The following is a 5,107-nucleotide window of genomic DNA, read 5'->3' as shown; positions in this document are numbered from 1 at the left end:
TACTTTGTGCATGACACAAGTAATTTTTCCAACAATTGATTAATTTATTCATACTATTTCATCCTTCCACGAGATATAGTCCCAACACAAATCTGGGGTTGCTACCCAAGCCGGCTGGTCGTTCGTTCTGTCGGTTCAGTTGCCAGAGACGTGACCCACTCGTTAAGTCTTTTTGTTTTAAATCTATGGACCCAACCCAGTTGTCTGTTCTAAATGTTCCTCATTAGACCCACCCGTTATATAATAAATACATTAAATAACTATCACATTTTTGTGTTATTAGGTCGCTTTATCTAATATTAGATTTTAGTTGAACATCAAAAATATGTACAAATAAAGAAAATCAGAAAGGGGGAAAATACTTTTTCACGGCTCTGTATATAAAAAACAGTATTAAAGAAATCCACACACACTCTCTCTTTCTCACACACACCCCTGAGAGTATATGCAGTTTAAACAAATTCAATTACATTTACATTTAAGTCATTTAGCAGACGCTCTTATCCAGAGCGACTTACAAATTGGTGCATTCACCTTATGACATCGAGTGGAACAGTCACTTTACAATAGTGCATCTAAATCTTAAAGGGGGGTGGAGGGGATTACTTATCCTATCCTAGGTATTCCTTAAAGAGGTGGGGTTTCAGGTGTCTCCGGAAGGTGGTGATTGACTCCGCTGTCCTGGCGTTGTGAGGGAGTTTGTTCCACCATTGGGGGCCAGAGCAGCGAACAGTTTTGACTGGGCTGAGCGGGGAGCTGTACTTCCTCAGTGGTAGGGAGGCGAGCAGGCCAGAGGTGGATGAACGCAGTGCCCTTTTGTTTGGGTGTAGGGCCTGATCAGAGCCTGAGGTACTGAGGTGCCGTTCCCCTCACAGCTCCGCGTAGGCAAGCACCATGGTCTTGTAGCGGATGCGAGCCCTCAACTGGAAGCCAGTGGAGAGAACGGAGGAGCGGGGTGACGTGAGAGAACTTTGGGAAGGTTGAACACCAGACGGGCTGCCTGCTTGGATGAGTTGAAGGGTTTAATGGCACAGGCAGGGAGCCCAGCCAACAGCGAGTTGCAGTAATCCAGACGGAGATGACAAGTGCCTGGATTTAGGACCTCGCGCTTCCCTGTGTGAGGCAGGGTCGTACTCTGCGGATGTTGTAGAGCATGAACCTACAGGAACGGGCCACCGCCTTGATGTTGGTTGAGAACGACAGGGTGTTGTCCAGGATCACGCCAGGTTCTTAGCGCTCTGGGAGGAGGACACAATGGGTTGTCAACCGTGATGGCGAGATCACAGTCATGGGCAGTCCTTCCCGGGAGGAAGAGCAGCTCCGTCTTGCCGAGGTTCAGCTTGAGGTGGTGATCTGTCATCCACACTGATATGTCTGCCAGACATGCAGAGATGCGATTAGCCACCTGGTCATCAGAAGGGGGAAAGGAGAAGATTAATTGTGTGTGTCGTCTGCATAGCAATGATAGGAGAGACCATGTGAGGTTATGACAGAGCCAAGTGACTTGGTGTATAGCGAGAATGATTAAAATGATACAGTACTGCTAATGCAAAGGAGATTGAATGACAAGTGGACTACACGTCTCGAATGTTCAGGAAAGTTAAGCTTCACGTAGCAAGAATCTTATTGACTAAAATGATTAAAATGATACAGTACTGCTGAAGTAGGCTAGCTGGCAGTGGGTGCGTTTGTTGACACTACACTAATCAAGTCACCAAGAGAGGGTAATAGTTTCCACAGTGCTGACTTATGTCATTTTTACAGCATTTTCTCTCTTTCTCAGATCTTAAACATGTTCAAAAATATTAGTCATTGTCTGTTCCAATACATATATACAGTGGGGCAAAAAGTATTTAGTCAGCCACCAATTGTGCAAGTTCTCCCACTTAAAAAGATGAGAGAGGCCTGTATTTTTATCATAGGTACACTTCAACTATGACAGACAAAATGAGAAAAAGAAATCCAGAAAATCACATTGTAGGATTTTTAATGAATTCTTTGCAAATTATGGTGGAAAATAAGTATTTGGTCAATAACAAAAGTTTATCTCAATACTTTGTTATATACCCTTTGTTGGCAATGACAGAGGTCAAACATTTTCTGTAAGTCTTCACAAGGTTTTCACACACTGTTGCTGATATTTTGGCCCATTCCTCCATGCAGATCTCCTCTAGAGCAGTGATGTTTTGGGGCTGTAGCTGGGCAACACGGACTTTCAACTCCCTCCAAAGATTTTCTATGGGGTTGAGATCTGGAGACTGGCTAGGCCACTCCAGGACCTTGAAATGCTTCTTACGAAGCTACTCCTTCGTTGCCCGGGCGGTGTGTTTGGGATCATTGTCATGCTGAAAGACCCAGCCACCATCTTCAATGCCCTTGCTGATGGAAGAAGGTTTTCACTCAAAATCTCAGGATACATGGCCGCATTCATTATTTCCTTTACACGGATCAGTCGTCCTGGTTCCTTTGCAGAAAAACAGCCCCAAAGCATGATGTTTCCACCCCATGCTTCACAGTAGGTATGGTGTTCTTTGGATGCAACTCAACATTCTTTGTCCTCCAAACACGACGAGTTGAGTTTTTACCAAAACGTTATATTTTGGTTTCATCTGACCATATGACATTCTCCCAATCTTCTTCTGGACCATCCAAATGCTCTCTAGGAAAACTTCCAGACGGGCCTGGTCATGTACTGGCTTAAGCAGGGGGACACGTCTGGCACTGCAGGATTTGAGTCCCTGGCGGCGTAGTGTGTTACTGATGGTAGGCTTTGTTACTTTGGTCCCAGCTCTCTGCAGGTCATTCACTAGGCCCAGATCGAGGAGATTATCAGTGGTCTTGTATGTCTTCCATTTCCTAATAATTGCTCCCACAGTTGATTTCTTCAAACCAAGCTGCTTACCTATTGCAGATTCAGTCTTCCCAGTCTGGTGCAGGTCTACAATTTTGTTTCTGGTGTCCTTTTACAGCTCTTTGGTCTTGGCCATAGTGGACTTTGGCTTGTGACTGTTTGAGGTTGTGGACAGGTGTCTTTTATACTGATAACAAGTTCAAACAGGTGCCATTAATACAGGTAATGAGTGGAGGACAGAGGAGCTCTAAAGAAGAAGTTACAGGTCTGTGAGAGCCAGAAATCTTGCTTGTTTTTAGGTGACCAAATACTTATTTTCCACCATAATTTGCAAATAAATTCATAAAATCCTACAATGTGATTTTCTGGATTTCTTTTCTCATTTTGTCTGTCATAGTTGAAGTGTACCTATGATGAAAATTACAGGCCTCTCGTCTTTTTTAAGTGGGAGAACTTGCACAATTGGTGGCTGACTAAATATTTTTGCCCCACTGTATGTATATATACATATAACAACAATAACTCCTCGAGCATATTATACAGTATAAGCAAATCCAATGCAACAGGGCTGCACGCAGACCTTTTACAAGGAGCACAGTTTTAAAAAATACTTGAGGTAATAAAGATAGAATCTTTCATTTTTCAAGGTGATCCTAAATTAAAATTCCAGGTCGCACAGCAAATGTTTAGGCGCATATGCGAGTGAAATGGTGGCGCTGTAGAGCCCTGTTCAAGTCAGTGGAGAACAGGCCTCACTCTCCATTGACTTGCATAGGATCTGCTTATACTTTATAATATACTCTAGGAGTGCGTGAAGTGGATTTTCTTTAGATACTGTTTTTATATGTGTTTATTGGTGAGCTGTTGAGTTTGGCATAACGAATGATAAACATTTCTTTACCATTCAGCTAATCATCCAAAAATCTCAAGAAGTTAGGTGGTGTTTTCTAACTGTAACATTACACTATGCTATTATATTTGGTTCTGTTATGTAGAATACTAATTCATCATTATGTGATGAATCGAGATCTAACTTTAGTAAACAAGCACTTTTGTGAGAATTGGCGGACGGCAGCACTACACCCCTGGATCGTAACCATTCTCAAATTCATAGATGGATGACTGACCGTCCATGAGAATGAAACCAATGGTGGTCATTATGTCCCTGTGCTGCAGGTTTGTCTGCTTTGAGACAAGAGTGTGGTTTGAGAAGGCCATATCCAGGTGATCCAGGAACACGTGGACCCCAGCCTGGTCCCTGACCTCCACCCCTGACCCTACTTTGTGGACTTCTGAGAGAGGCTCTCAGCCCACGGGAGATGAGGCAGAGGACGTCTGTTTGGACGCCCCCAAAGTTTACGAACTGGTGAAGAGCCAAGGCACATTGTAGTCTTATGTTGTTCAAACTAGACATAAGGGCTGGTTTCCTGGACACATATTATGCAACATCCTGGACTGAAAATATACAGTATTTCCTGCATACTTTTCAGTCCAGTACTAGGCATAATCTGTGTTTTTGGAAGCAATCCCTGAAAGTTTAGATTTCATCCATTTGCAAAATGTGTATCTAACCAAAGTAATATTTCATCATTAGGTGCCCAGTTTTGAGTTCCTCCGAGAGAAGCTGATTATCAATCAGAGCCAGTACAATGAGAATGTTAGAGGGGCCAGTCTGGACCTTGTGTTCTTTACAGATGCCATGACTCATCTCATCAAGGTTAAACTAACATCCTGGCTGCCATGTTATTCAAAATCACTCAATATTACACTGTCATCTGTTTTTTGAAAATTTGTTTAATTAAAATAAGGTTTTGTAACAACATCTTTAGATAAGGTGAGAATCTTTATCTATCCTGTGGTCCCCCACAGATCTCACGTATCATCCGGACAGACTGTGGCAGCTAGTGGGAGTGGGAGGATCAGGAAAACAGAGTCTCCACCCGACTGGCTTCCTTTGCCCAGCGGATACAGTATATTTCAGATCACCCTGACCAGGTAAGTACAAGGGGTTATGTGGTTGATTGTCAATAAATGTTGGGTAAAGTAGGTCACGATGGATCATAGAATTATTAAAGGGTCAATGTCATAAAACCTCAAAAGTTCCAGAATAAGATGATAATTGCCATCATTGTGGTAAAGGAAATCCAAACCAGTCTAATTGGAATGAATGACATTAGAGGTGTCATGCAGGTGAAGGAGGACCCAAACGCGACTTAACAGAAACAGAGTTTATTAATGCTCAAAACCGAATAACTG

At 42.9% G+C, this 5,107-nt stretch overlaps 1 long non-coding RNA gene across 1 annotated transcript; it reads left to right on the top strand.

Annotated features, from left to right (window-relative positions):
- The first annotated feature begins 4,162 nt into the window (after nt 1-4,162).
- Nucleotides 4,163-4,745, top strand: LOC124017079. The gene is made up of 3 exons (XR_006835456.1): nt 4,163-4,217; nt 4,446-4,568; nt 4,721-4,745. It is a non-coding gene; the product is annotated as an uncharacterized LOC124017079 (long non-coding RNA).
- The last annotated feature ends 362 nt before the right edge of the window (nt 4,746-5,107 follow it).

The sequence above is a fragment of the Oncorhynchus gorbuscha genome, unplaced genomic scaffold, assembly GCF_021184085.1.
Source record: "Oncorhynchus gorbuscha isolate QuinsamMale2020 ecotype Even-year unplaced genomic scaffold, OgorEven_v1.0 Un_scaffold_14602, whole genome shotgun sequence".
Taxonomy (NCBI): Eukaryota; Metazoa; Chordata; class Actinopteri; order Salmoniformes; family Salmonidae; genus Oncorhynchus; species Oncorhynchus gorbuscha.
The sequence above is the reverse complement of the archived record's forward strand: the minus strand, read 5'-3'. Positions and strand labels throughout refer to the sequence as shown.